The 11,036-nt window shown below is 37.1% G+C and overlaps 1 non-coding gene across 1 annotated transcript; it reads left to right on the forward strand.

The window, feature by feature from the left end:
* The first annotated feature begins 537 nt into the window (after positions 1 to 537).
* LOC112535217 lies at positions 538 to 643 on the forward strand. The gene has a single exon (XR_003079393.1). It is a non-coding gene; the product is annotated as a small nucleolar RNA R71 (small nucleolar RNA).
* The last annotated feature ends 10,393 nt before the right edge of the window (positions 644 to 11,036 follow it).

Here is an 11,036-nt window from a genome sequence, read left to right on the forward strand (position 1 = left end):
TGCATAGGTTGCTGCTGATGCAACCTCTGATATCCTGGTGGACCTTGGTTATTGGAATTCCTCCATCCAAAATTAGGTTGATTCCTCCACCCTGGGTTATATGTACTGCTGTAGGGATCATTCTGCTGCCTACCTACATAACCAACATGTTCAACGTTAGAAACATTAGTAGGCATAGAAGATGCAAACATACCTCCCGTATTACAATTGGCGCTGTAATGCGGTCCACCACAGAATTCACATCCAGGCTGAGCTGCTTGGACTAGCATATGAAGTTGTTCTATCTTTTTAGAAAGTAACTCTACTTATGCCGCCAAGGCTGCTGTAGGATCTACTTCAGCCCCATATACAACGGGCTTTGGACCTCTAGCCTGTGGAGTTTTCCACTGATAAGTGTTGGTGGCCATCTCTTCTATCAAATCCTGGGCTTACTTAGGTGTTTTGCTATTGATAGCTCCCCCTGCAGTTGCATCTACCATTTGTCTAGTGGCCGTATTCATGCCACTATAGAATGTCTACACTTGTATCTAAAGAGGAAGACCATGGTGTGGGCAACACCTTAACAAGTCCTTGAAGTGCTCCCAGGCTTCATACATCGATTCTTCTTCACCCTGCACAAAAGAAGATATGTTATTTCGCATTTGAGCAGTCTTAGCAGGAGGAAAATACTTATTCAAAAAATTTTCAGCCAAAAAAGTCCAGGTAGTGATCGCTTTTGGTGGCAAAGACTGCAACCATCTTTTCACTCTATCCCTTAAGGAAAAAGGAAACAGCCTCAACCGTATGGCATCATCGGTTGTTCCATTAATCTTAAAGGTATCACATATCTCCAAGAAGTTGAGGATATGCTCATTTGGATCTTCGCTCACCAATCCTCCAAATTGCACCGTATTCTGGATCATCTGGATTACATTCGGCTTTATTTCAAAATTATTGGCCGCTACAGGAGGCTTCACTGTCCCAGTTTGCGTCCCTGCTAGAGAAGGCCTAGCAAACTCGTACATGGTCCTTTCACCATCACCTCCATTTGCATTGTGGTTCTCCATCTCACTAGTTTCACGAACAGGAATCTCTGCTTCAATCTCCTCCTCTACTGCCTGCATACGCCTCCTTAGCAATCTAAGAGAGCGCTCGGGTTCAGGTAAAGGCTCTGTAAGATTAGGATTAGAGCTCCTGGTCATAAACTACCTGATCACAACAAAGAACAACAACACCAATAAACAAGATAAGAATAAAAACTATATACAGAAAACAAATTATAAACAAAAAGAGAAATGACTAGACTAACAAATATCAAAATTTCAATTTAGTTCATAGAAAATCATTCCCCGGAAACGGCGCCAAAAACTTGATGGTTGCTAAGTCAAGCACGACTACGACCTAAGGCAGTGTACCTATCGGTGGAGTATAGCTAACGGCGAGTACCAAATTTCGTATTCCCCAAAGAACGTGTGAACCTAAACCTACTCAATCTTCTCTGTTATCTAATCTAAAAAATGGCGTTGATGAATAATTCCTAAATTAACTAATAGCTACTCTAATTGTTGTCTAACTATAGCTACTAGGGAAGGATTAGTTCAAGTAAAGGAATAACCCCTTGGGAATTCTTGTCTCTAGGGAATGGAAACTAAAGGTGCAATTGATTAATTGAATTCAATTTCCGTGAGAAAATCTCTACACAATTAACGCCTTTCTCAAGGACACTAACATCTTAACTTAGATTAATTAGGTTGAAATCTCTTTCTAACTCTAATTATCCAAATTAGCATTATGTACCATTTAACACTATTAAGAGTTGTTAATTCTCAATCCGGTAGAACGAACACCCTATCTCTAGGCGAATTCAATTCTAGGTTACAGAGGATAATCCAAATCTAAATGTCTTTCTCAAGATCATTCAGATTTCAAAAATCATTCAACAAGATATGAAGAACAAATCAATAAACACTTCCATTGCAAACCAATATTGACAATCAATACATTCAATTCAAAAGTTAAGTACAAAAATCCCTAGATAAAGAACCCCAATGGGTTAACAAGTTTAGCTAATCATGTTCATCATCACAACCCACAAGAATTCAATTACAAAAATGAGTAAAGGTAAAGAAACCCGAATACACCCTTGGATGAGAGTAAACAGCTCTAAAACCTCTTGCCCAATCTTGGATCAATTCTTGTTCCTCTTACTCGGATTGAAACCAATCGACGATCCTCGCCAATCTTTGATCTTCGAAGAGAATCCAATTGAAACCTTGGTCCAAGTCTCCTTTTTCCTTAGTTCCAACTCAGAAAACCCTTAGAGAGAGAAAAAGACGAGTCTGGGACGTTCTAACCCTAGTTGCCTCCCTTTTCCTCTTTTCTTTCTTTTTAAATTAATTTGTCCAGCTGCCGTGAACATGGCCATGTTGATGCCTGTGTTAGGAACATGGCCTGGTATTGGTGGGCGTGTTGGGAACACGGCCCCGTGCTGATGGCCGTGTTACCCTCTATGGTCGTGCTCTTTAATGCTTCTTTTGTCAAATGCATCCAACACAGCCCGTTTTAGTGCCCGTGTTGGGAACATGGCCAGTATTAAAACCAACACGACCATGTTCAGCTTCCTCATGCGCAAACTTAGCTTGTTTCGGCAGCTTTGATGTACAATTATGCTCCAATTCTTCCTTTTATCATTCTTTGACTTCTTTTGGATCTAATGCACACAAACAGACATATAGGGTGAGTGTTGGGACCAATTCACATCCAAATGTATATAAAATCAATCTTAAAAACCCCATTTAGATGTGTGTATTTTACGCACATTAGCATTCCAGATGTGGGTAGACCAAGGAGATTATTTGAGACAAGATAGTGTAGATCACATCTCTTTTAATACATTACAAGTTCAAGTTCAAGATTGGCCAGTTCTACAAGCCACACATGGGCTTTAGTTTAAGCTTGTTATTTCAGCCATTTAGCTTACACTTAAATAAGGCCCATGTGCATGATTTATTTTTAGATTAGGGTTTCCTTCAATTGCTATAGGCAGCTACTTATTTGTTTTAGCTTAATTAGGAATTTTTGTTAGTTATCTTTTAATTAGGAAGATTATCTCTATCCTTTTGAGATATGTTTCCTAACCAAGCTAGGATTAGGATTCTTTTCCTTTCAAAGCTGTTGCTTTGAACCTTGTATTCTTGAGTGAATGCGATCAAACTTATCAAATGAATTGATCTATCCTTTGTGGCATTCATAGATTGGGATTTAAAGGCCTTAGTATCCTTTAGGTTCTAATCTAAAGATCATCTTTTTCAATTTGTTCTTAGCTTTCCTTGGGCGGGTATATTGAATTAATAAGGGGTGTTCTAGCTTGTAAATCACGGATTCAAATAACCAAAGGGTTTGTGCTTTCAATCCTTGGAGGTTTCTTATCATTACGGCTAGGCGTAAGGATCATAACGAATTTATTTATACACAAGGGTAAATAAAGAACATAAAAGAAAGGAAGGACATGAACGGTATCTCTATGTCTGCTAGGGCGACTCATGATTAGCTCACAAAGTTCTTGAAAGAACCTATAACTTGATTTTCCATAGGATAGAAAACTGTAATAGTATGCTCACTAGCCTCAAGTATTCAGCTGCATGCGGTTTTTATAGTGTGAAACCCTTCATTCTATAAGAGAAAGAAACTAGAAGCTAAATACTAATTAATAAAGAAAGAAAGATGAATAAACTAAAGGCACATCAAGAACTAGAAAGGAGTTGGTTGGTCAACTGTGGTCCCAAATTCTATGAACTAGCTTAATGAAAACAAGTAGAAATTTATGTAGGCCTACCTAATAACACTCCAACCCAAACTAGTTCATTATATGCATCTCACACATCAAAACAATCGCATTCATGCTTGTATTATGCTTGGGTTAATCGAAAACAACATGATTTCTCCCTCAGGCGCATGGATTTACATCTTGTCTATTGGAAAAACACATGCAGTGGCACAACATAAGCTCTAAACATTTCACATCTCATGGAAATGAAGGTTACAAGTTGTAATTAAGGATTTAAGTTGAGAAAAGGGAATAACTTCTATTTTATGAAGTGAACAACAAAAGAAAAAGAGTACAACCTTTAAAGAGGATAATTCGATTCTTGATTTTTGATGATGTTTCTGTTAGAGAATCAAATAGAGATTCATAATTGCAAATTCTATAGATTATCTCACACAACCAACCTCAAGCAAAGCTATTCAATCCTTGAAGATGAAGAACTCCTTCTCCACTCTCAAGTTTCCTACTATGATAACCTTGTTATGATAGTAAGTATGTTGATTATCTCTATTCTTCTTCTTATGATAATAGGAGTAAGAAACTCTCATATATAGTATTAAGGATTCATAATCCTTAACATAGTTGTACAAACACATGTCATTACAAAACTCTTTTGTGATGACATATGTCAAGAAGTATTGACACATGTCATCATAAAACTCTTTTGTGATGACACGTGTCAAGCTACTTTCTTAACACATGTCATCATAAAACCATCTTGTGATGACACGTGTACAAATGCTTTCTCTACACATGTCACCCTAAACCCTTTATGATGACACGTATTAAGCTACTTTCATGACACCTGTCATTATAAAACCTTTTGTGATGACACGTGTCAAGCTGTTGTACAAATACATGTCATTATAAACTCTTTTGTGATGATATGTGTCAAGCTCCTTCAATATATAGCACTTATATATTATACATTATCATTAGTTAGACAATTACGGACTTTAACTATAGAAGATGCTAGTGTTCCTACTCAAGGTACAAGTCAAGTCCATCGTTGTGCTTGATTTGATCTTAACATTTGCAACTTTTTAGATTCATTATTAATTGGCAATGGGAATTTAATATTAAACTCTCTAATATTAATTAAAATACTTTAATCAACGAAGGAAACAATTAAATAATTGTCCCTCAATCGTTCTCATAATTTATAAGTGATGTCTAGCAACATAGTATAATTACCCAATTAATAATAAAGGCATTGATCATCCATGAAACCTTTATTTATGATTACCGTGTAATTAAATCCTTCCATTGAACAATATTCTGATCAAGTGACCATGAAATTATCAAATCCACTAACTTGATTCTATGACCAAATCCAAGATACATCTCGGCTAAATATGATTAATGCAAAAATCTCTTTTCCATTAATCATAATGCAATTGGAGCCACTATCTGCAAGTACCCATTCTAGGTATGAACGGATACCTAAAGCATAAGCAAATTCCAATTACATATTCATAAATCATATTTTGGTAATCTAAAGAAGTGTAGTTTTTGCATGGATAGAGTTATATCTTTAGGTTTTGTTGTTAGTTCTAAAGGTCTAGAGGTTGATGAGGAAAAGGTGAAAGCAATTAAGGAATGGCTGACACTTGCCAATATAAGCCAAATTAGGAGTTTTCATGGTTTTGCTAGTTTCTATTGAAGGTTCACTAGGGACTTTAGTAGCATTGCCGCACCTTTGAATGAGATTGTCAAGAAGAATGTTGGGTTTAATTGGTATGATGCATAAGAAAATGCTTTTAATTTACTTAAAGATAGATTGTGTAATGCTCTTTTCCTGATTTTACTTAACTTTAAGAAAACTGTTAAGATTGAATATGATGCTAGTGGCATTGGTGTTGGGACTGTTTTGATTGAAGGACAAAAGCCAATTTGCTATTTTAGTGAAAAGCTAAATGGGGCAGCACTTCGGTACACAAGATATGATAAAAAACTCTATGTTTTAGTTCGTACTTTGTAATCATGGCATGCACCCCTAAGGAGTTTGTCATACATACAATCATGAGAGTTTAAAGCATCTCAAAGGGCAAGTTGAACCAAAGACATGCAAAGTGGATGGAGTTCATGAGACATTCTCGTATGTGATCAAGTATAAGAAAGGTAAGAAGAATGCGGTTGCTGATGGATTATCCCGAAGGTATGCTTTACTTAATACTCCTAATTCTTTATTGTTGGGTGTTGAGTTTATTAAGGAGTTGTATTGGAATGATAGTGACTTTGGTAATGTGTTTAATACTTGTGCTAATGGGGCTATCTTTAATGATTTCCATGTGTTTGATGAATATCTTTACAAAAAAGAATCGCCTATGCATCCCAAATTGTTCTTTGCGTGAGATACTTGTTAAGGAGGCACATAGGGGCGATTTAATGGGTCATTTTAGGGTGCATAAGACTTATGACATACTGATTGAATATTTCTTTTGGCCTTGCATGAAATATGATGTGAATAAAGTGTGTGGTCGATGCATTGTGTGTTCAAAGGCTAAGTCTAAATTGCAACCCCATGGGTTATATACTCCTTTACCTATTCCTGATGTTCCTTGGAAAGATTTATCTAAGGATTTTGCACTTGGATTGCCTAGGACTAGGAAGAGCCGAGATAGTATATTTGTTGTTGTGAATCGATTTAGAAAGATGGCTCACTTTATACCATGCCATAAAACCGATGATGCTACTTATATTATTGAATTATTTCTTAGGGAAGTTGTGCAATTGCATGGAGCTCTAAGAACCGTTGTAAGTGATAGAGATGTTAAATTCTTAAGTCATTTTTGGCGTGTGTTATGGACTAAGTTAGGCATTAAAGTATTATTTTCTATTATTTGATATCCACAAATAGATGGAGAAATCAAAGTTTTTAATAGAACTTTGGTTCAATTGCTTCATTCTTTAATTTCTAGGAATCTTAAATCTTGGGAGGATCTTTTGCCATATGTGGCGTTTGTATACAATAGGGCTGTTCATAGAACTACATTGTTCTCTAGTTGAAGTTGTTTATGGTTTTAATCCATTAACTCCTATTGATTTAATTCTTTTGTCTCTTAACAAGCTTATTAGTGTTGATGGTTCTTCTAAGGTAAATTTGGTTAAAAGACTACATGAACAAGTTAAAGAGAGGATTGAGAAGCAAAATACTAGAGTAGCCGAAAGAGTTAACAAAGAAAGAAGGCCAATGGTGTTCCAACCTGGTGATTGGTCTTGGGTGCATTTTCACAAAGAAAGGTTCCCAAATCAAAGAAAGTCAATGCTAAGTCCAAGGGCTGATGGATCGTCTCAAGTACTTGAGATGATCAACGACAATGCTTACAAATTGATTTACAAGGTAATAAAATATGAGTGGCACATTTAATGTTGTTGATTTGAGTCTTTTTAATGTAAGTGATAAGCTTGATTCGAGGACAAATCATCCTAAAGAAGGAAGAAATGATATGGATTGGCCAAGGCTTAAAGATGTTGATTTGGATGGGCTTGATGACGAGGGTAACAAGAAAGAATCAAGGAAGGATCCATTAAGTTTTCCATAAGGTCAAATTAAAAGGTCAAGGGCCAAGAAGCTTCAAAATCCTTAAATGGCTATATGCAAGAGTGGGCTAACAATGGAAGTCTAATAGAATTCGATCCAAATGAAATTCATAAAGAATGGGCTTTATTTATGTTCTTCAAGTCCAAGTTTACGAAGACTTTGCTTAGCTCTTAGTATCCTATTTGGTTAGATGTTATAGTTTTCTGAGCTTGTAAGGAAACTCATATTAGATCATATTAGTTAAGTAAGATTTCTATTCTTCTTAGGACTTTGGATATGTCTTTAAAACATCATGCTTTTTTTAGATTATGATTAATTAAAGTTTTTACTTTTCAAGCCAAAATTGCTTGTATCTTGTGTTCTTGTTTGAATGCAAAATTTACTCATCAAGGAGTTGATCTATCTTTGTGGCGTACTTAGGATTGGGGTTTAAGGGACTTAGTTTTCCTTAATATCTAATTCTTAATCATCTTACAATCTGATTAGACGATTCTAGAGTTTGATTTCAAGTTATTCTTTAGGCTTTCAAGTTAGTGATTCACGGGTTCATAAATATTAGAGTTCGTGGATTCTATTCTTGTAGGTTATTTAACATGAAGATTCAAGGACTAATCCTTTTGAATAGAGAGAGAATAATGCGAATCACAATACCAAGCTTTAAGACTCAAGTCATGATCCAAGCACAAGCATAAAGCCGAAGCCTACACCAAACTTAAGGGATCCTTTACACATTCAAAGTGGGCCAATTACAAGATCTAAGGCCAAACGCATGAAGGAAGCTCTTAATGGACTAATTCAAGAGATTTGGGCCAAGGATATATTAACACATGGAGAGTCAGATTTAATTAAGGCTCCTAGCCTTGTTAATTTAATTCAATATGATGGGCTTAATGAAACCAAGAATGGGCCCAATATGTGTGCACAAGGGGGAAAGCTCAATACTTGAAGAGGGGACAAGGGAAACACCACTTTAGCTTCCTATTTAGCTAAAGGGACGTGCCAAATCAAATAGGAAGCATGGGAGCATGATTTAGCTTCTTCTTTTTCCAAATTGGAGTGTTCTTCATTAGGAAATAAGGTGGCAGCTGCACACTTTATTGTTTATGAAGTTTTGCTTGATTGTTTCGTCAATTCTTATTTAGTAAAAGATTAATTATTCCTTATTCTATTATTTAGGAAACTTCTATTTAGCATATCTTTTAGAAAATTCTTAATTAGTTTATTTTCTTTATGCTATTAGGAATTAGATTTATTTCTTTCACTATATAAACTAAGTGTAGCCATATTATTGAAGGTTAATGAATATTTTTGAGTTAAACATATTTGTGAGAATTATTCTTGCTTGGTTCTTTGGTAGAACATCGAACTTATCAAGAACTTGTTCTTATGGTGTTCAAGATCGACTTATCACTCACCTTCTACCTCTCTTGAGTGTGGCCCAAAATTTTCCCAAATGCATATTTATATAAGTAAAATTATATATTGAAAAATTTTGGAAGAAATTATAAAGGATGTTTTTATAAAAGAATTTTGGGAAAATTGGTATTATAATTGATTAGTAGTATTAAATTTTGAGTTGGAAATTGATTATTTAATTTAATTGTGTATTTTCAATAATTCGGATTTGGCCCAAATTAATTAGTTAAGGGCTTAATTGAAAGGCTAAAAAGAAGTTTGGGGTCAAATTGGAATTCTGCGGGATGAAATTGTAAGTAATTAAGAAAGTTGAGGGACCAAATTGCAATAAGGAAAAGTTCGGGGGCCTAATATCGATATTGAAAGGAATGGAAGTCGAGGAAGAAGAAGAGAGGAAGAGAGATGTCGGGGGAGAGAGAGCGCGGAGGAAGGAGTCTATGCGTCAGAAATTGCTCTGTCCGGGCGCCAGTGGCTCGTGACGTCTAGGTAGCCAGGCTGACCAGCGGCGTGCTCCGCGAGGAGGAAGATGGCCGAAGCTTCCTTACCATGCGTCTTGGCGCTTCCGCATCGGTGGTCGCGATCTGTGCCGATCGACCTCTCGGCCTCCGCTTTGTTTGCGGCGGCTACGCACGATGGGTGGAAACCAAGATCCGGTGGAGAGAGAGAATATGGTGGCAGTGTTTTCTAGTTTTTCCGGCTCGTGAAGGATGGACGATCGAGGGCGTATCCCGACTCTCCTCATTTCAAGCTTCGCGATGGCCGGTTTTGTGGCGATCGGGTTTCGTTTGCAAATCGACGGTCGAGATCGTCCGTAAATCTCTCCGGATGATCGGGTGTCAGATCGGAAAATCGGCCGGAATCGTCATCGGTAGCGTCGTTGTGAGTCCGATGGTGTGTTCGGATCGTCGATCGGACTCCCGTGTGGGGCTAGTCGGCCGGCGATCGAGCGTCTCGGTAATTTTCTTTGGCCTGTTAATTTTAGAAATTCTTGGTTTAATTGTGTCTATTGGATTATATTGTGTATTTGATGATATTGTGAGTTAAAAATAATTGTCTGTCAGTTAGCCCGCCATAGTCGTATTTTGTGCTGTGTGGCGGAGTCGGGAAATAGTGAAGTTTGGGGACTCGACTCCCGTTGTTTTAATTGTTGGATATTTGGAGTGTTCTTCTGGCAGGTCCTAGACCCGTTTTTACGGGGGGTAATGTTCGTGTTGTAGGGGAGGTTCTGCCGAATTTTCGATAGTTCCCGAGTCGAGATTCTTAGACAGTCAGTCCTAGGAGTCTAGACCTAGGATTAAAGATCGATTGTTTCAGCGTTTTGATAAATTATTTTCCGTGACTAGATTGTCCGTTTGTTCGGCTCGCTCCAACCGAGGCACCGGAGCAGAGCTAGGAGGTCGCCAATCCTGTGAGTTAAAGTCATTTAATCTTTGCGCTATTGCTAGTTTGATTTTAATATGCTATTTAGAATTTGTGCTTAGTATGATTATTAGTATCGCAAAATAAATGATTTCACTTGATTATTAATATTTGAAATAATATAAATATTAGTATTAGTATGTTATAATAAGATAAACGTTATTATTTTTCCCCTCATAAATTGCACGTTGTTTTACCTTAAATCTTTAATCTTTATTTCGATATGTGTTGGTTGAGTTCATCAGATAATGATATTTATTATATGTGATGATTGTGTCTTGGGAAACGTGGCTTGTAGAACATGCCGCCTGATGGGTTACATCAGGACCGCATGCGCACCAGTAATGATCATGGACATGTAATAAGATATTTATGGGTTTGCCCTGGTCGAGCATGGCTCTCTGGGCTGATTTGTGTAAATTGCCGGAGGTAAGGTCCCTGGTCGAGCATTGCTCTCGGGCTCGGCTTATTTGGATACTTAAGTGACCGGTGGAGGTAAGGTCCCTGGTCGAGCATTGCTCTCGGGGCGCCAGTCTTATTGGATTAAGAGAACCGAATGGCTACTAGATTTCTTATTTGGATACTTAAGTGACCAGACTGGAGGTAAGGTCCCTGGTCGAGCATTGCTCTTGGGGCGCCAGTCTTATTGGATTAAGAGAGCCGAATGGCTACTAGATTTTGGGGTTTAGGGTTCTACCGAGCCACTCGTCCCGTAAAAGTAAAAATATATTTTTATTTATTCATTTATTAATTTATTGTGGTATGATTATAATATGGATTGTATTTACGTGAATGGTTGATATTTTGATTCGAATGATTAATATTTTATGAGAAGAAGCAATAGTCCTTAGA

The sequence above is a fragment of the Ricinus communis genome, chromosome 2 (assembly GCF_019578655.1).
Source record: "Ricinus communis isolate WT05 ecotype wild-type chromosome 2, ASM1957865v1, whole genome shotgun sequence".
Classification (NCBI taxonomy): domain Eukaryota; kingdom Viridiplantae; phylum Streptophyta; class Magnoliopsida; order Malpighiales; family Euphorbiaceae; genus Ricinus; species Ricinus communis.